General features: G+C 43.9%; 1 protein-coding gene across 3 annotated transcripts in view; it reads left to right on the forward strand.

Annotated features, from left to right (window-relative positions):
- The window catches only part of LOC124787315 (TNF receptor-associated factor 4), a 419,684-nt gene that overhangs the window by 293,565 nt on the left and 104,266 nt on the right, over positions 1-21,853 (forward strand). The window lies entirely within an intron of this gene.

Consider the following 21,853-nt stretch of genomic DNA (forward strand, 5'->3'; position numbering starts at 1 on the left):
AACTGAGAACATTGTGCAGTAGATTTTTTATTAATGTAGTCGTGTGCTGAAATTTAAAACTGATATTTGCTTACAACATCTGCAAGACACAGAAATGTTATGGAACCCCGAATTTTGCTGTTGCTTCTGATTCGTCGCGTGATGTGTCACACTTTAATGTTTTGTTGAAAGTTCCCACAGAAGAACAGCGCATGTTGATCTGGGTTTTACATCTTCAGAAGTAATCGCTACAGAGGAATTGGAAGTTTGAATTAAAAGGTGGCTGTAGGAAGCTAACGCTGTTTCCGCAAGAACCTCTTTTTCAATGAAAGATTAATTTGGAACCCCTATCACTTACGAATTTCTGGTCGGAGAATGCATAAATTATAACCGTGATGAGAATAACGAGGCTATTGTAATAATAGTGGTACTGGACTGAATCATTTTGCCGTGGCGTGAATTTCGTAGACGCAAAATGGGCTGAATCCTTGGTCTGCGCTCTGTGCGCCGGTGTCACCTGCACTGCGAGATGCAATCTCTACCACCCAGCAAGTTCTTGCGGTTACGAAACTGCTCCCCAGTAATGTAATACGGCGCGGTGGCCGTCGTATCCGATCACACCGGCCGCACAACCCAACTTCGGATGCCAGCGAGTGAGCGTAATTGTATCAAGCAATTAATGTCAATTATGTCCATCTTACTCTAGACAGCTACGCCTACGGCCCTGACGAAACTATCAAGGCACGTCACGATCCAAAGCACGTGTTGGCTTTTGCAGTAAACGTTACCGATGTAAATCGCTAGAGATTAAACATAATCTACCCAGCAGCAAACTAGAAAGGATTGGTTGCACTGCGTCTGTTTTGTAATCATTTTGCAGCCAGTTGTGAGAAGTTTAAATACTCCTTTCCAAAAAGATACGAGACCAGAGTAATAAAAAAATCGAGAAATGTTAAGAAGTTGGTTTTAATATTTCAGATGTTCTACATAGCCCCTCCCCTCGCTCCCCCCCCCCCCCCCCCCCCCCCCCAAGTCCACTCGAGTACAAAACACAGATCGCCCATACAATCATTGTGAAGCTGTCAGAAAAGTCCTTTGGGACGCTGTTTAGCTCGCACTTTGCTGTGGTTTGAATGTCGGTTGTGTCGTCAAAGGTTTGACCTTCATGTGTATTTCTTCACTGTGTCGTTTTGTGGTCAGTTCGTATTGATAACACCAAGTCTCATTGCCCGTGATATCAAGTCGCAGCAAGCTTCGCTGTTTTCGTTTGAGGGTCAGGGTGTGGGCGTTGGATATTGATACTCGAGTGGCAATAGCCTCACAAGAAGTTGAAGTGTCGGTTTATGTTGGTTCAAATTGATCTAAGCACTATGGGACTTAACATCTGAGGTCATCAGTCCCCTAGACATAGAACTACTCAAATCTAACTAACCTAAGGACATCACACACATCCATGCCCGAGGCAGGATTCGAACCTGCGACCGTTGCAGCAGCGCGGGTCCAGGCTGAAGCTCCTAGAACCAACCGCTCGGCCACAGAAGCCGGCGGTTTATGTTGTTGTTCAGTAGTGCGTCTTATTTCTGTATACTATTTTCCTGTGCTTGTCAGTAGCAAATGATTAGCCTAGAGGGCTTCAATCGAGTGCCTTTAGAATTTTGCAGTCATAGTGAATGTCTTGGCCTAGAGCCAATGTCAGCGGGCGGACTGTGTGTGAATCCGTAAATTCATGAGAAGTTGGACACAAGCTGTAGAACATACGTGGATTTCTAACAAGTCTCTAGATTCATGCTGTTGCAATGTGTAGTTTTATTTTGTTGAAACAGACTGCTAGAAACAGCAAAACATAATATTTTTGTGATTTTGTAATTGTTTTTTAAATGATTTGTTTTGAAACCCACCACATCATATATAGCTTGTGTGATACCGACTGTCTTTGAATACATAAAATGGTTTAGTTTCTCCATGATAATTTCTATTTTATTAAATATAATGTACCAGCCTCCTTGGCCGAGGACGCGCGAAGTGGAAATATCTTTGCTTCGCTACTGCCACTCGAGTGGCAATATTCACTGCCTAAAGTGTGCGTGACCTAACTATTCGAACATTCTGAAGAATGTCTTGAACATTTGATTTAGAGATGTAGCTCCGCTGCGATTTATGACCCAATAAAGTTGACACACTACAGCTGCACGTCTATTATTTAACATTGCCAGCTCACATCTGAATGATCAAATGCAAACCTGTTGTTTGTCGTTGTTAGTTAAAGCTGCCACCGTATTTACTGCTTTGACGTCGCTTATACGCTAGTAATAAGATCAGTCTCGCAACATTTTGGACGGACAGTGTATATTTTGAAAATTCCGCTTCGGGCAATACACAGTTTCTCTCTTTTGTCCGCGAGTGTTTCAGTGATCTTGCACCACCATCAGTCTGTTCCCCTTCATTCTGTTGCCAGCACATTTGGTTGTTCATGTCGCTTTCTGTCTACTCCGGAGCAGCACGTATTTTAACACAGCATGCCATCGGCAGTCTTGTTGCTGGTGGTCGTGGTTTCGACGTTGTCACATTTCCACAAACTCCACCGAAAAAACTCGCGCTCTTCCAGTGTTTACAATGGGTTGATTTGTTTGCTCAAGCCGAAATGATCAAAATAAATTTAATGTTCAAGTTGACACGTACCAGCCGGGCGTGGTGGGCGAGCGGTCTAGGCGCTTCAGTCTGGAACCACGCAGCTGCTACGGTCGCAGGTTCGAATCCTGCCTCGGGCATCGATGTGTATGATGTCCTTAGGTTAGGTAGGTTTATGTAGTTCTAAGTTCTAGGGGGACTGATGACGTCAGGTGTTAAGTCCCATAGTGCTCAGAGCCATTTGAAACGTTTGATACGTACAAAAAATATGGGCTTTCTGCGAAGAAAGTAACATCAAAATAAATATTCTTAAGGCTACTTTTTGAGATGAGTACGTAGGCGCTGTGAATGATACGAGTGTGTAATCTCCGATACACCTGTCTTCCCCATGCAGCAGTAGCGTGATCAAGGGCCATGAAATTCTACTGCTGATCAAGACAATTCCGAGTGAGGTAGCAAGAGAATGTACCGTTCAACTCTGGCATAAGGCCCAACTTCCCGAAATGGAGATATCGTGCATAAACCAAAACCTGGATGCGTGAGTGAACGGCTCATTCCAAAGACGAGTGAAGTGTGTGAACTGGTGCGCCAGGTACCTCGGTCTCGAGAATTACGCAGGCGAAGCCGTGTGTGTTCGTGCAGTCCTCATCTTGTTACGACCCGTCACTGTGGTGTTAGAAGTGATCGCCGGTCTCGAGGCTTAGAGAAGAGCGGTGTGAGGTCGCGCAGACGAGGTCTGCAGTCACCTCGAGGAAAGCCTGCGAGGATTACCCCGAGCGCTAAGTACCTGTCCCGCACCCACCCACGCCAGCTTTCCCGCTCCCGTCTTTACGTAACGAGCGCTGTCTGTCGTCTGTCCCCTTCAGTTATTCCCGCCGGCAGTTGCTTGGTCTGACCTTTCAGGTTCCTTAGTGAAATGTGGTGTTTTTAGTGCCCAGAGCGATCAACGAAGTGCCTTAATGAAATATCAGGCGACGGACGTGGCGGAAAACTTCAAAAATTCTGCATTTACAAATTCAAATTATTGTGAAATTCTGACTCGCACTCCCTCATCGCGACTTACACTTTCATGTACATGTGCTTAAATTAAATGATGTTAATAACAGCCTTTTATGAAGTTTTCCAAAAATCGAGTAATATGAATTCATAATACTGAACTACAGGGTATTTCAAATATATTTGTCCGGTTTCGCCAGACTATATCTTCTACATGAGAGAAGTGAGAAACTTGGAGTTTATCTAAACTTACCCTTACGACTACGAAGTTTTTATCTTCAAAAGAACCATGTGTTGAGACAGTACTTTTGTCATCTGACAGATAATAAAAATGCATGATAATTTAACGTAGAAGCACATCTTTTCATTGACCACATGAAGACCTTTGACAATTTAGTGATCCAAGACATATATGAAGCCTCCAAAATTTCCATTAACGTAAAAGAAAATCTTGGAGCAACCACATATTTGGGCTTATGACAAGGATGTAGTTAGTCTCGGATACTTTTTAATATATTCATGCTATGTTGAGGCAATAGTTACAAGAACTAGATTCAGACTTCAGTTTTAAGCAACAAAATTATCTAATAACAAATTTTGCTCCTGACCAACTTCTTATAGCCGACAGTGAGGACACCTTTCAGAAAGACATCAATAAATTAAAAATAATTGCCAAGAGCTGTAAATGTGAATCAACAATTCAACCAAATAAAGGCAATGATTTTTAAAGGCCAAGGTAGATCGTAAGCAAAACGACCAGAACACAAGAGTGAAAGAATTCAATTTCTTGAGAAATATCACCTCTTGCACAAACGACGAAGACGCACCGAAAAAATTTGAAATATTCAGTTATGTTAAAGGAACCTAAAAGAAAACACCAAATAAAACAGTAAGGAAAGAAACTCTAATAAAGACCAACAAAACTATGGCAGTACCTTCTATACTTTAAGACAGTGAGACTTGGACAACGACAGCTTGAAATGAGCGAAGAATACAAGCTGCAGAAGTGAGGTTTTTAAGGAGATTAATACAATCGGACAAGAAGTTGCACTTAAAAGCATAAAAGAACAAATCAAGAAACGGGAAAATAAATAGCGAGATCATGTCACAACAATGAATGCACATAGAATAACAAAAATAATTATGAATTTCTTAAAGGACATATCACCCCAAGTTTCTACCTCAATTGAAGCAGAAGAAATAGTTTTGTGAAATCGGATAACACTCTTTCAGAAACGCCGTCTGTTGAATGAGAAAAATGAGGTTGAGTGAGCGAGGCATTCGGAACCCGGAGTAAAAGCTCATCACCGGTGATTTAAGCAAAGGGCTACCCACTATAACTCGCTTGTCAGTAAATCGCCAAAAGTGCTTCCCTATTGTTGTGGATGAGTAAGGAACTAAAGGAAGGGATACTAAGAAACATTGTGCCAGGGCTTAGCATATTCCTCCCTAATGCCACTAAGGACATCTCAGAATTTAATGTTCCTACCCCACGGATTAATTATCGCCAACAGTACACGTGCTTTCGCTTCAGAGATTTGCAATTTAACTTTTGGCGTTGGCAGAATGTCTGGTGGATCAGGAATTCGTCGCTACCACCTCTACTTCCATCGCCGGCGAAGTACTGTAGACGAAAATCGTTTCCAGCTTCAGTATACGAACAGCTGTCTTTAGACCTAGCACAGGCTTGCGTTAGTGACCTCGATTCCGGAGAGCTGATGATGAAATCAGGACTTAGATACATTCCGGGCGAACGCCGATGTCGCGAAAGCTGCGGCAGCGCTGGAATGCCATGGACGAAGGGTTAGTTGTGCGGTGATTCGGGACACGTTTCGCGCCTTACGAACGGGAAATCTATTAGAGAGGAACTTCCTGGCTGGAAGTGAAGTACCAGGAGTACTTATAAATTCTCTAAGAAGTTAACTATAGTCAAAGTCAGTGAAAGAGAGAAAAATCAGAGGCTAACAGTTTTCCAGGACAGAATCAGTCCCACAGCAAAATCATCCTGGAGAGAAGACAGAAGAAGATTGCAAAGTATGAGAAGGAAAAACAATTAGACAAAGATAAAAGGCAGAAGAACAGCAGCCGATCCGAATTCTGAAAGAAAGAGAAAGAGAAGTGGTTAATAACGCCCCATAGAAAGTCGACGTTTAGGGCTGTAAATAGTAGTAGCAAGAAGACTTTCTTCCATCTAGGAAACAAGTCCTTTCGAGGCAGCCAAGGCTAGAGGCTTTTAAAGAACAGACTAGTACGAGCAAGGACACCTTTTGTAAACTCAAATTTCTACTGTCATCAGAAATCTCTCCGATAAGAGCGTATCGGACACTCCTCTTCAGTGGTGAAAAACGTTTAATGGACGAATGATCTACGAAACGAAGAGCTGTTAGATACAGTATCAAGGAAAGAAATCCGAGGGAAATCTTTACAAGAAGGAAACCGTAGATATTAGTTGAATATGTGTTAAAATACTCAGGAACAGCTAATTTAGTGATAGAAGGGGCAATAGTAGGAACAAGCTGAAGACGGTCCGAGTATCAGAGTTTAATAAGAAGCTTGGATGGTAGCAGCTATTCAGAAATAAAAGTATCAGTGGTGCACGTCAAGACGTAAAGAACATCATCAAATAAATCTTAGAGACTGGTGGCAAACAGATTATACAATATATTACGCATGTCACCCCTGTGAGTCTTCACGTGTCTTTTTTCGGTGTTTCTGATTGTAATTAAACTCGATACATTTTCCGTTTGCACTAGGCACCAGACGAAAAATAAAATGACTCCCGGAAAATATTAAGTGCAACACCGTGCTACATTAGTGGGGTGTTGGTGTTTGGTAGCTTGTTGGCATGGAGATCATATCTTTTGTCACAGTTCTTCAGGTTTTGCTACGTTTCTTCCTTCTGGCTGCATTCTTCTTAGCTTTGTTTACGCGCTACGTTCAGCATTCTTAATAACATGTGCAACATGATGCAGCTTTTTGCGTGCCTCTGCTCATTGTCCTTCTTCCTCACAGACACGTCTCATTTCGTGATTTTCCTATAACTTTCGCTACTTCTCGTTTTTAATGCGAATGAGTCATCTCAGCAGATGTGAAAGTAATTTCTGGAGCAATCCAAAGGAGTTTTGAAGGGCTATTACGAAAGCTCCGTGAGGCTTTTTCCAGATGATGCTCTTGTTTATAGGAGAGACTTAACGCCAGAAAAATGTAGCGAAATGCGGGAAGACTTGCAGAGGATCTATGCTTGGTGCATGGGCTGGTAGTCTACTTTCGATGTGTAATGTAACTACATCTACATCATACTCCGCAAGCCACATAACGATGTGTACCGGTTGGTACTTCTGGTACCATTCACTGATCCCCCTACCTGTTCCATTGGCGAATGGCGCTTGGGAAGAATGATGGCCCGTAATCCTGTGTATTGGCTCTAAATTCTCGAATTTTCTCTTCGTGGTCGTTGCGCTCGTGATTAAGCTGGAAAGCTTTATTATTGAGTACAAGATCGAAGACCAGTCGACGTAAAAGCAATCTCAGGGAAATTATGTGTCAGATTTGGATTCATTGTAAGAATTCATAATTTCTCCCACAAAAATGGTAGCGTATAGAACTTCCGTTTGACCTTTTCTTTTGATCTTGTCAGTCTTGGCACCTTACCAGTTGGCAACAACACAACAGTTATTACTTCCTCGCCCTTGCATCTCACTAAATTACGATCACGAAGAAATGATAGTAGCTCATAGGGAGGTTTGGGGGGAAGATATAGCTGAAGCACCCTCCACCACATGCCATAAAGTGCTGTGTATATACGCACTTCATTTTGAAAGTTCTCTATGATAGAGTATATGAATACGTTCCAGTCTCCTGTTCTCATTTTTCTCAGTTATACGGAACGTATCAGCAACATATTTTGGATCGTATCAGAAATATGTTTATTTTTGTTAATCCATAAGGTCTTGCGCAAGCGGATCCCAGATTTACGTACTGAATCAAAAATAATAACGTTCATCTGACGCTGACATATATTTTTACTGGTGGAACTACTGTAATGAAATGATCGTATGGCATTGTTGGCCGGGAGGCCCCATGCGGGGAAGTTCGGCCGCCGTATTGCAAATCCTATTTTGTTGACGCCACTTCGGCGATTTGCGAGTCAATGATGATGAAATGGTGATGAAGAACACACGACACCCAGTCATCACGAGGCAGAGAAAATCCCTGACCCCGCCGAGAATCGAACCCGGGTCCCTGTGCCTGGGAAGCGAGAACGCTACCGCAAGACCATGAGCTGCGGACTGGAACTACTATAATTTACATCGTATAACTATATTTAACTAAACTGGAGGAAGCATCTGGTCAGTTTTAACTTGTGAATGAAGCAACGAACCAGCTGAGTTGAGCGGGGCCAAAGAGGAGGTTAGAATCAGAGTCAAATTGGGTGATGTTTTCGTGATCAAGTGGCTTGCAAAGACATAAGAAACTAGGCGTTGAAAAAGAAAAGACGGAAGCACTCGAGAAAGAACTATGCTGGAATGCGCAGGGAATGTTTCAAGATAACAGGGGCTCAGTTTTACTGTTACGATCGGGTAAAAGGTTTTAATCACAGACATTCAGTTTTTACGTTTGGCCTTCGACGGCTACCGCACTTAACCTGGGGCTGAGGGTTTGTTACATGGCATTTATTTCCAGTTTAAGAACCACTGTCCTTTGTTGCAGCAAATGTCATGCGTCATCTTCGAAAGCAGATAACAGTAACACTCTGTTAGACAGCAGCTTAGGCAGAGGAGCGGAGAACGTAATTGAGTTCTGAACTCAGACGAGGATAACATAACCCCCTCCATCTCTCTCGCTCTCTCTCTCGCTCTCTCTCTTTCTGCGCAGAGACCCCACCTTGCAGTACATTCGTCACGACTGCGTTGTCTCATTTTCCGGTTGAGGAGTTCTATTGTAGTTGACCTATACTACAACAGGGCTTAACATGCGAAGGCTGGGGTTCAACGTTCTGTCGCGACATCGGGGTCAGTAGCAGTCGCGGATCCAGGTTTCAAATAGGGGGACTGTGAGTTTTTTTTTTATTGGTGTACAGTACGAAGGCTACTTGCACTGTAGAATAATCACGTCCACATCTATGCCCCACGCTCATTGCGAATGTGGGGTCGGGCTGCACTGTAGTGTTTTGTTTCCTGTAACTGAGTGCTAAGTTATTGCGGCGCGGCTATTTCACTGTGTACCAGTACCGCAGGCATTCGCCTGCAAATAAACAGAAAAATTATTACGTGATTATATTTTCTTGAGGCGATAGTTTAAACTCTACAGGGTGAGTCACGAGATTTTCCCTGGTAATGTGATCAGATCCATAATTAACGAGCTACAACAGAGTTCCGAAACATGCCACTGTGTAGAGAGCGCTACACTTGTGTTCACAGGACACACGATCAGTTCCAACCGATTTCTCATACACAAACAGCAATTGACCGGCGTTGCCTGGTGAAACGTTGTTGTGATGCCTCGTGAAAGGAGGAGAAATGCGTACCATCCCGTTTCCGACTTTGATAAAGGTCGGATTAAATAGATTATCGCGATTGCAGTTTATCGTATGGCGACATTGCTGCTCGCGTTGGTCGAGATCCAATGACTGTTAGCAGGATATGGAATCGGTGGGTTCAGGAGGGTAATACGGAACGCCGTGCTGGATCCCAAAGGCCTCGTATCACTAGCAGTCGAGATGACAGGCATCTTATCCGCATGGCTGTAACGGATCTCGATCCCTGAGTCAACAGATGGGGACGTTTGCAAGACAACAACCATCTGCACGAACAGTTCGACTAGACCATTGCTGCGGTTACCATGGCTGCATCACAGAAAGGAGCGCCTACAATGGTGTACTCAACGACGAACCTGGGTGCACGAATGGCAAAACGTCATTTTCTCGAATGAATCCAGGTTCTATCTTCTGGTAAACCTTGCGGGATGTAAGGTCGTGGTCCATGAAACTCTTCAGCTCCTAACGTTTCGTCCAGTGCTTCGCTGGACATCTTCAGAGGGGTGTTTCTCCTCCGGTGAGTCTTGCCGACTGTTTACAGCATCATGATGGACACATCCGTGTTTAGCGACATCGCGGTGAACGCACATTGGAGGCGTATATTCGTCATCGCCATACTGGCGTATCACCCGACGTGATGGTATGGGGTGCCATTGGTTACACGTCTCGGTCACCCCTTGTTCGCATTGACGGCACTTTGAACAGTGGACGTTACATATCAGATGTGTTACGACCCGTGGCTCTACCCTTCATTCGATCCCTGCGAAACCCTACAATTCAGCAGGATAATGCACGACCGCATGTTGCAGGTCCTGTACGGGCGTTTCTGGATACAGAAAATGTTCGACTGCTGCCCTGGGCAGCACATTCCCCAGATCTCTCACCAATTGAAAACGTCTGGTCAATGGCGGCCGAGCAACTGGCTCGTCACAATACGCCTCTCTCTTGATGAACTGTGGTATCGTGTTGAAGCTGCATGGGCAGCTGTACCTGTACACGCCATCCAAGCTCTGTTTGACTCAATGCCCAGGCGTATCTAGGCCGTTATTACGGCCAGAGGTGGTTGTTCCGGTTACTGATTTCTCAGGATCTATGCACCCAAATTGGATGAAAATATAATCACATGTCAGTCCTAGTATAATATATTTGTCCAATGAATACCAGTTTATCATCGGCATTTTTTCTTGGTGTAGCAATTTTAATGGCCAGTAGTGTATTAGGTTCAAGGTGTCGTTGAGCGTCAGTCATGATCGTCTTCCTGTCACACCTACTAAATCGTGGATCTTTTTAGAAGACTGGGAAACAGACAACTTTTTATATCACTTCAACTTAACCGTTAAAGGCGGTGGGACCATACACTTATAGCCACGACCTTTGACTCTGACGCATCCACAAAACATACGAACGTTTCAAATGGCCCTAATGGCCCTGAGCACTATGGGACTTAACACCTATGGTCATCAGTCCCCTAGAACTTAGAACTACTTAAACCTAACTAACCTAACGACATCACACAACGCCCAGTCATCACGAGGCAGAGAAAATCCCTGACCCCTGCCGAGAATCGAACCCGGGAACCCGGGCGTGGGAAGCGAGAACGCTACCGCACGACCACGAGCTGCGGACCGTAAGTGAATGACGAGCCACTGTTTTCCTGCGACCGGGGAGGCACCTCGGCCTACGAGACATGACAACACTCGTTCTGACGTGGAATTATTATTATGTAGCGTAGTTACTTGGACTACACTGTTTATAATTTTGAAGGTAGCAGTGATAAAGTACAGGGAGCGAAAGGTTATGTGCAGAAAACAGACTGTCCAGTCACATTAATGTGACCACCTGCCAAAAGCCTAAATAATCACCTTTTGCAGTGCGGACCGTTGTAAGACGTGCAGGAGGAGAGACAATAAGGTTGTGTAAGGTAGCGTCTGGGGTGTGGAACCATGCCGATTCCAGTTCAAAAATGGCTCTGAGCCCTATGGGACTTAACATCTGAGGTCATCGGTCCCCTAGAACTTAGAACTACTTAAACCTAACTAACCTAAGGACATCACACACATCCATGCCCGAGGCAGGATTCGAACCTGCGATCGTAGCGGTCACGCGGTTCCAGACTGAAGCGCCTAGAACCGCACGGCCACACCGGCCGGCACGATTCCAGTGCCGTGACGAGCTGCGCTGTTTCTCATTTGAGGATCCATGGCACGAACAGCCCAACCGAGGTGATTGCACAGATTCTCGCTTTAGATACCGTTACTGGCAGGGTGGGTACGGTAAATTCATTCTGGTGCTCTTCGGACCCCGAACGTAAGCTGTGAGCTGTGTGATCGTTGCATTGTCTTTCTGGTAAAGCCGGCCGAAGTGGCCGTGCGGTTCTAGGCGCTGCAGTCTGGAACCGCGAGACCGCTACGGTCGCAGGTTCGAATCCTGCCTCGGGCATGGATGTGTGTGCTGTCCTTAGGTTAGTTAGGTTTAAGTAGTTCTAAGTTCTAGGGGACTAATGATCTGAGAAGTTGAGTCCCATAGTGCTCAGAGCCATTTGAACCATTCTTTTCTGGTAAATGCCATCGTACCGAGGAAATGTAACTGCATGTAGTGATGGATAGGTCCCCAGGCACACATGTGCATTCCAGAATGACGAGATGATCCTGAGAAAGCGATCCGGCCTGGATCCTTTCGATGATTTTTGCAAGCGTGTTTTCTTTCATACGTTTCACGCCAACAGCCATCTGTTAGATGGAGCATGAAACGTGTAATTATAGACAGTGATCTTTTGACTTCTTATTGGTACTGCCTGGGAGGAAGTGTATTTTTGGGCAGGGATTATGGTTCCTGATTTGATTCCTCCTCCTCCCCTGGCCTCGCGTGAGGTCGATGTGATTGCTGAATGTGAGGCGTTGTGGTTCAAATGGTTCAAATGGCTCTGAGCACTATGGGACTTAACTACTGAGGTCATCAGTCCCCTAGAACTTAGAACTACTTAAACCTAACTAACCTAAGGACATCACACACATCCATGCCCGAGGCAGGATTCGAACCTGCGACCGTTGCGGTCACGCGGTTCCAAACTGACGCGCTTAGAACCGCACGGCCACACCGGCCGGCGAGGCGTTGTGGGTCTGTTAGTCCGCTTCTAGCCTGTGCATCCTTCGGAAGACAAGTCTGGCCGCCCTTACACCCGGTCGGTTAATTATTTCTATCCCAGGACATTTTGGTGACATGACATGGTATTAACGTTGTTAGTTATTGTAAAATGTTAAATGGTTGTATTTTACTGATTGTTTTTGGCCACTGTTCAAAAGGGTTAATTTTGCCTTTCATTGGTGGGTTTTTTAAAATTACGTGGCTTTAAAATTGTTAGTTATTGTAAAGGCTGAATGACTGTATCTTTACTTTGATTGTTTTAATGTACTTGGCATCCTTTGAAAATGCTAGTTCTGCCTCCCTGTTAGCGAGCCCTTGTAATTTAATATCTTGTTGTGCCAAAATTTAAAAGAAGTTGCTCCCTACATGTTCGGTAGCGAAATTGTACGCAAATTGGTGTTTTGTTTCATAACTTGGAAAGTTTTAGTTTTGTTATTAAATGCTTTATCAAAGTCTGTTTTAAGTAAAATGGCTTGGCCGCTAACTGTAAAGAAAATAGTTTTGAAAAGGCACTCATGCCTGCTAGCCTTTTTGGATCTGTTCCTGGTCAAATGCTAGAGAAATTACCTTTTAATGGTTGAAGTAATCAATAAAGAAATTGTAAATTGCAACTCGACAGTAACCAACTAATTTTGGCCCCGTTTCCCAACTGGTGGTTTTCCTTGATTAATCGTGATTCCCGTCCCAACACTGGTAAGGAGTTATTATGGTAGGACGCTGCATTCCTCCATCAGCGCGGGTAACTGCAGGACATGCTGCCATACGCATTGTCCCCACTCAGTGGACGTCCAGCTACGGTAGAGACGTGCAAATTCCAGCCTTCGTCGCCGATGAACATCAGTTAGCATGGGTGCATGAGCCAGGTGCCTGAGGCGGAGAGCCGGCCGTTGTCGCGGAGCGGTTCTAGGCGCTTCAGTCCGGAACCGCGCGACCGCTATGGTCGCAGATTCGCATCCTGTGATGTCCTTAGGTTAGTTCGGTTTAAGTAATTCTAAGTTCTATCCTTATCAATTCGGATATGGAAAAATACAAACGAAAAGAAGAATATCCGCTAGGTTTCTTCGAGATTCGAACCCGGATTCTCCGATTCCCAGCCAGTTACCATGGCCGTCGCGCTATCGGTGCTGTGGACGTAAAGCTTTTATCATGTAGGTACAGAAGTGGCAGTTGTAAAAGTTTCTTACCTCGCTTTCTGGAAAAGTTTGCGTTTTCGGACCCAATACCTGATGATGAAAAATACTCTATTTACAATTATCTATCGATCCCTCCAATTTTGAGTCGATTGCTCGTCATAACTTTTAGGGGTGATTTTCTCAAAAACGCGGAGGTGTTGACCCAAAATATCTTAGATTCCTTCGTTTTAGGTTGTACACAAGCGACCTGCCAAATTAGAGCCGGATGGGTTGGCCGTGTCTGAGGCCTTTCCCTTGTGAGCTCTATGGGACTTAACATCTGAGGTCGTCAGTCCCCTAACCTAAGGACATCACACACACCCATGCCCGAGCAGGATTCGCACCTGCGGCCGTAGCACCAACGCAGTTCCGGACTGAAGCGCCTTGAACCGCTCGGTCACAAAAGCCGGCTGGAAATATCAATTTTCGAAACTCGTCTGTGATTAAAGATGAAAGAAAAATTGTAGTTGTTCGGAGACTCCTCTCCTCTCCTCCTCCAAATTCTACAACAGTTCCCATTATTGTATTTGGGTTTAAGGTTTGGCACATACCCATAGGAAAAGAGTTAAAGATGACGGAAGAGCAGCAGTTAAGTTACTCCCATACGTCACTGGGAATAGCAGGAAGACATTGCTTCCCGTCAGAGCATCCTGGAGTCCCGGAACGGTAGTGGAAGTTTCACAGTGAATAGTGTAACACGGGAAATGAGGTCAGTCAGGGAAGTACAAATATTGTGGCTGTCTATTGCCAGTATGCAGTGTGCGGCAAACGCGTCACCTATTGTGCAGTGGACAACACAGCCTTTTTTTCCGATCCGATTTTCGTCTACTTAATACTTCGGAAGTCGGAACTTGGTAACACAAAAGAATGGCTCTGAGCACTATGCGACTTAACTGCTGAGGTCATCAGTCGCCTAGAACTTAGAACTAATTAAACCTAACCAACCTAAGGACATCACACACATCCATGCCCGAGGCAGGATTCGAACCTGCGGCCGTAGCGGTCACTCGGTTCCAGACTGTAGCGCCTAGAACCGCACGGCCACTCCGGCCGGCCTTGGTAACACAGTTTTACTCCCGTTTGTCTTTGAAGCTCTCAGAATGTTTTCATTGCTTAATGAACAGATCTTTTGTGTTCGCACTAGTTACCTTAATAAATAGTCAAAGAACGATGTGTTACAAATACGTGACTTTAGAACATGTTCGTTTAGGCGAGCGAAAGGAACATTGTGACAAAAGAGCCCAGCGGCATTCACCTCAGCTGCCCTTTGCCTCGCATTCCAATCTTTTATGGCTCGAGAGGTTCCTTTGGCCGCTGTCGGGGAGTAGGGTGGCATTCCAGTCCGCTTCTTAGAGGCGTCGGGGTTGTAAAATCTGACAGAAAAGGGAACTCCACGTTACAGTCGTAGGACTGTAATCATGTCTCGTACACCTGTTAACGCACAAATCCAGCACTACAGACAAAAGAGTTAACTTAGACCGACAATTGTACAGAAACACCTTCCGAAACATTACACCCTGATGAATCTACGAGTAGTAGCTTATCGAATGCACTCTTTTCCTTTTTAATGTACATTCAGTCCGTGTGGGCGTGTAGTTTGTTAACGCGAAATACGTTCCATAGAGTCTCCATTCATGAAATCTATAGAGCCTCCATTCATGAAATGTTAGTCGGTACGATCCCAAACAGGCACTTTCCCACTGTCAGAGCGGCTCAAAGGCATAATTTAGTTTCGTTTGGTTTAAGTACTGGCACGTTCTGTGGATCGTAATTGCGATCTCTCGATATGAGGCGATTATACAAGTAACTCCCCAAACCTCCAACTCTTTAAAGAATCAAATTCCCATGTATAAAACATCTCCACGGAAAGCTAGTTTTTCACGCATCTGAATGTTTATGACGTCGAGTACCCAGAACTATCTGTCGTACAATGATATTATTTTGCAGGTAAGTCTGTGGTATTATCTGGGTACCGTCTGCAAAACGGGTTGCGAAGAGAGTTCGTAGTAAAGAAACGACATGCCTGAAGATGTTTTACTGCATGAACAGGGGAAATATAACAAGCGACATAGTTTCTTGCTTTCATCATTTTGTAGGGGTGTCAGTGATAACAAGTTCCCTGAAGATGTGAAAATATGTGTAAATTTTGTTGGAAGTCGCTAAGTGCTCTCATTCTTAAACACAGGGTTAACATTGAGCAATCTGTCCGCAGTGAATTGCTCTTAATTTTGATATCTATGAAATCCACTACATCACTGAGCAGGTTGTTAGAGATTATTATTGCTGTAGGCCTCATTCCTTTCTGCGCCACACTGAGGCAGAGTTATGGATGGAGAAAGCCATTTCTCCTTCTATCTGTGCATTAGACTCTTTAGTGACGTGTTACCACAAAATATACCTGAAGATGTTACTGAACGAAAAGTATGCCAAGTTTATCACATTTTCTTCGCCAAAAACTGAGGTTATCTGTAACGCAGAAGGGTTGCAAAGCATAGGCGTTTAAGATCTGTAACAGTAGATTGACAGTTCTGGTTCTTATCTATATAAACGCCTACTAATTTGGAATAGACTGCTTCATTTGTTAATTTACTGACATACATTATTTCAAATGGTGTCATCAGACCTTAGTGCAATACGAAATTGCATGTATTCATAACACTAGTATCGTCAATAAAGAAAACTATTTCAATTTTAATCTGTGATAGACGACCATTTATATTTAACAAGGACAAGGGCGTATGCAATATCGTTACCTGTGGTGATTACTCGCCGTTCTGAAGAGCCATAAAATAACAGGATTTTCGATGGCATCCCGGGGAACCTTTGACAACCAATCAGTCAACATCACATGTACAGTTTGAGCCCGATATAATTTACAAACGTGAACAATCGTCTGATGATGCACCTGTCTGTTTGAAACGTGTACGCGTGCATTTTATTCTTAATAAATAGGATTATCAACAGTGGGTTGTTGCTGTTTTTAGTTTTGTTGTAAGGATTAATCTATGTACTTAAAATACGTTTCGCACAATGAATCATGCTGAACATTATCTAGTACGTACGTAAGATAGTGATAAATCATTACAAGCTAAAATTCCCCCATGAACGAACCAAATCAGCCACAAAATCATTGTTTTTATGTCATGACGTGCACACAGATTAAATCATATAGAGAAAAGTGACTAGCCTTAAAACTGTGTCGGTGCTTATAATTGGCATATTTTGGAAATATTAATACTGAGTATCCCAATAATTGGTCACATCCAACATTCTAGGATGTCCCACTTCTTCGTGTTTTCGTTGGAACTCACTATGTCTTTTAGTAGTCTGTTGGGCGATTTGCTTACGGTACACTAATTTTTATTTCCAGTGGGTAATCCCTCGAAATCTGCACCTACGGGAACGTTGGGAAATTTGTGATTTCTTAGTTGGACCTTGGTTTTGCTTACATTGCGCTACGTCACGTCCTGTTGAGAAGTACAGAAAACTATTCCTGCACTTCAATCATGTTGGTAAGGAGATGTAATACACTTAAGGGATGATCTGATGAAATGGAAACCTTGAGCCTAACGTTGTTCGTAACAGTTTGTCAGAGAGCTAATCGTGCAAGGGAGTTTAGTTTTTTCGCTTTATTCGTCTGGGGTAATGATTTGTTAATAAGAAGAAGACCAAGCTGAGCTTGGTTCGAACTCTTCGTTAAACCGTGCATCTCCCTACAACAATGTGGATATCACTTCAGCTGTCTGAGGAGCTTTTGGCGCGGGGGAGGACATCGACAACGTTACTTTGTGCTGTCCACTGCGATGTCATGAGATAACCGATTCACTACACAGCGTTCAGTGCTTCGTGGACAACTTCGCAGTACCAGAATAGGGATTTACAACGAATAATGTTTTAAAATCTTCATGGCTACAAATCAGCAACTATATAAATCCGAAAAGGTTGAAAAAATCAGCCAACCAGTTGCAACTGGTCGGCTAATTTTTTCAATCGCTTCAATAATGTTATTTATATAGGAAACAAAAAAAATTCGGAGCAGGTATTAAAATCCATGGAGAAGAAATAAAAACTAAGAGGTTCGCCGATGACATTGTAATTCTGTCACAGAGTAGTATATATATATATATATATATATGTTCACGGACGGAGCGTCTCTCTGTGTGAGCCGTTATTCGCCTATCCGCGTCTGCTTGAACTCGATGTCATAGTAATTGGAGAGTGTGTTGTTAGTGGAGAGCAAAGTTCTCCACGTTTATCAGTAGCAGTGGGATCCCCGTGGCGCATCTGCGCTGACCGCCGCGTGGAATGCGTCCTTTGTTGCGTACGCTGCCCCAGTAGGATGTCCCTCGGGTAGCTGCTATTCAGGGCCTCTGCGGGAGACGGCCGGTGCTTCCAAAGCTCTGCAGGCCTAGCTGTGCGGCACGTACTTTAGTGCTGGAGTGTAAGTTGCGCTGCGCAAGTCGAGTACGAGAGATATTACCTTTCTAGGTTTAATACCATTTACCGTCCTATAGTTAACGCTAAGCTCTATTGAGAGCAAAATGTAAGTTATGCAGGGTGTTCTGGTTGAACATATGATACTATAAAATGTAATAACTTGACGTAATTGAGATATTTATTCACGGTTTGCTTCCACAACTATAGTAGCTCAAAATGTTTTTTATACACCACGTACACCTCGACGTGCGCACCATTAGTGGCGCGAAAGACATTTAATCTGTATTCCACCTCACTCCAAGTGTTCTGCAGCGAATGCATGCACTACGCCTGCAATGCTGCAGAGAATGCCGGACATTTGCCACGCCGGACATTTGCCACACTTGCCCCTTCGCCAGGTAGCGATCCCTCAGGTAAGGCACGCCCTTCCTTGTAGTACTTCTGCCCGCTTTCAAACCGCCGTCTCCACATCTTACTCTATACAACCAGTACGTAAGGGATCTTCTTCTTCGACATCTTGGCCAAATGCAGAGCTTCTTTTCCGAAATCGAAATATTTATAACTTTTGGGAAACGAAAGCAATACCGACGACTATGTCAGTATGTAATTAGTTCTGCCAAGTATAAATATAGATCCCTCTGTCTGTACGGTAGCTTCCTTTCACGTTTACTGATTGCGATAGAAACAGTCCATCGCCATGGGAGAAACAAGAAAGGAACGATGTAAAGAGAATGCGAATGTACGCTCAGCATTTCTTTTTGATCACTGCATTTGTGCCTACTTTAATTAGTACAACTGCATGCCCAAAAGACAACAAGGAAAGAAGAAATTGGTATGCGAATGTTTGAAAAGAAGAAGACATACACCGTATTAATTTACTCTCTAAAATGCATATACCTTGCGGCGAAACTTAAGTTAATAAAGTGTAGCGGGACAATGTTCAAAACATGACTGAAAATACGTTCACTAAATAGAGGTAAGAGCATCTGTGATTGACATGTCATCTAAAGTCGACATATAATTTTAAAATGTTAGAAATAAGGAAATCAAGTAATACAGATTGCTATGCTTGTAACGTACGTTGTTGCTCTACACTGTTTAGCTCTGGTATTTACAGGGTCACAGAGAAAGCATCCTTGGTTTTGGAGGGAAAAGCCGTAATTGTAGTGATCTGCACTACAACAGAAACAAAAAGCACAACTTAAGGAAAAATAATGTAATGTGTGTTCCAGTTCACAAGTGACATTGAAGCAGATAGTTCCTGTGACTTAGTATGGGCAGAGGCTATATTCGACAACTGGAATAAATTAATAACTGGCCCCTTTTACCGACCCCCGGTCTCACATGAAACAGTTGCTGAACAGAAAGAAAACTTGAGTCCCATCACAAATAGGTACCCTACTCGTACAATTATAGTTAGCAGTGACTTCATTTTACCTTCCGTATGTTGACAAAATTACATTTTCAGACCCTATTGTAGATAGAAAACAACTTCGGTATTGTTCTAAATGATTTTTTAAAAATTATTTTGAGCAATTAGTTCAAAAAATGGTTCAAATGGCTCTGAGCACTATGGGACCCAACTGCTGTGGTGATAAGTCCCCTAGAACTTAGAACTACTTAAACCGAACTAACCTAAGGAAATCACACACATCCATGCCCGAGGCAGGATTCGAACCTGCGACCGTAGCGGTCGTGCGGTTCCAGACGGTAGCGCCTTTAACCGCTCGGCCACTCCGGCCGGCGAGCAATTAGTTCACGAGGACATTCAAATTGCCTAAATGGTTACGAAAACACTCTTGACCTCCTAGCCACAAATAATCCTGAGCATCACGACGGATACAGGGATTAGTGAACACACAGTCGTAGCCAGGCTCAATTCTTTAACAAAGAAATTCACCAAAACTAAACGCGAAATGTATCTATTTAAAAAAAAAATAAGCAAAAAATTCGGTTGACGTCTCTGTAAAAGACAGTTTCCAATCCTTCCAAACTATGTAAGTGAAGACCATATGCGGCCTAAGCTCAAAGAAACAGTATCAATAGCACTCGGGAGATTCATACCAAATAAATTAATAAGAGATGGAACTGATCCCTAATGGTACACAAAACACGACAGAAAGCTGCTGCAGGAGCACCGAAAAAGGCAAGTATAATTTAGACGAACGCAAAATCTCCAAGATTGGCGAAGTTTTACTGAGGCTCGAAATTTGGTGCGGATTTCAATGCGAGATGCATTTAATAGTCTCCACAACGAAACTCTCTCTAGACATGTGGCGAAAAATCCAAAGAGATTCTGGTTCTGTGTTGAGTAAACCAGCGGAAAGGCTCAGTAAGTGATGAGGAGGAGGAGGAGGAGGGGGAGACAAAAGACCCAAACCTTCGGAGCAGGTAAAATCGTGGCAAATGTCCGGCGTGGCAAATGTCCGCACACCGGCACAGGTCTGGTAGATCACGATCTGGCCTGATATCTGGACTTCTAGAGCGTCAATGAATCGACGGACTACCTCTCCCAATCCAGTGATCTGTGAACTCATCGTGCGCCTTATTGTTGAAAGATGACGTCATGAGGAAACTGTGGCACAGTATACAGCTCCAACATGGCTACGTGCGTTGTCGAATTAATTGTAGGCTCGGAGAAGAAGACTGGGCCTATAACCTGCCCTTCAACAATCCACACCACACATTCACTTTCAGAGAGCCATGTTCGCACTCTCACTGTGTGAGAAGAGCTTCAGTCAACCCATACGCGCCAGTCGTGCGTGTTTACCGTGCCAGAATGTAGCCTCGTCCGAGAAGCAGAAAAGATCGAGGAATGCTTCGTTTTCATAAATTTTGGTCAAAATTGCCGGCCGGTGTGGCCGAGCGGTTCTAGGCGCTTCAGTCTGGAACCGCGCGACCGCTACGGTCGCAGGTTCGAATCCTGCCTCGGGCATGGGTGTGTGTGATGTCCTTAGGTTAGTTAGGTTTAAGTAGTTGTAAGTTCTAGGGGACTGATGGCCTCGGATGTTAAGTCCCATAGTGCTCAGAGCCATTTGAACCATTATTTTTTTTATGGTATAAATTGTCTCCGCGAATGTCTTCCGTCGCGGCCCCACCTCAGGCTTGTTTGTGTGACGAAGCTGCTGTTTGTGCGGCCGTAGGGGCTTACGGACGAGATACTGTTACTGCCCACATGCCTGTCGGATTGACTTAAGAGATGTCCGCTGTGAGGACGCACGCATTACTTCAACAGTAGCCTCTGAATCTGCTTACTTGGCGTGGTGACCTGACATCGAAAGCAAATTCCCTGTTTCCCGAATCTGCTTGTCACACTTCTCGACAGCGTGGTAACATCGTCTGTTGGTCGCAGTCCATAGTCCCGCCAAGAATAACGTTGTATCAGTGTAGCAGATACAAGCACAGCGTACCGCGAGAGAAAGCATCCAGAACACTTGCTGTGGAGTCCACAAGGCTACTGAGGCGCTTTTACGTGAATAAGGGAGTTATCCGCATGCGCATGAGGTACCAACTGCCGAAATCACACACAAAAAAACATATTTAGTTGCCATACTTGTAGAAGCAAACCGCCAATAAATATCATAATTACGTCTCAAGTTATTACATTTTATACTATGATATGTTTAACCCAGACTCCCTATATATTTATGTACTGAATGAAATGAATTAAACATGAGTACAAATTAGAAATTAAAAACAAAAATAACAATGTTCAAATGGTTCAAGTGGCTCTGAACACTATGGGACTCAACATCTGAGGTCATCAGTCCCCTAGAACTTAGAACTACTTAAACCCAACTAACCTAAGGACATCACACACATCCATGCCCGAGACAGGATTCGAACCTGCGACCATAGCAGTCACACGGTTCCGGACTGAAGTGCCTAGAACCGCACGACCACCGCGGCTGGCAAATAACAATGTAGTTGGGATGATAAGCATCAAAACATTCAACACACA

The sequence above is a fragment of the Schistocerca piceifrons genome, chromosome 1 (genome assembly GCF_021461385.2).
Source record: "Schistocerca piceifrons isolate TAMUIC-IGC-003096 chromosome 1, iqSchPice1.1, whole genome shotgun sequence".
Classification (NCBI taxonomy): domain Eukaryota; kingdom Metazoa; phylum Arthropoda; class Insecta; order Orthoptera; family Acrididae; genus Schistocerca; species Schistocerca piceifrons.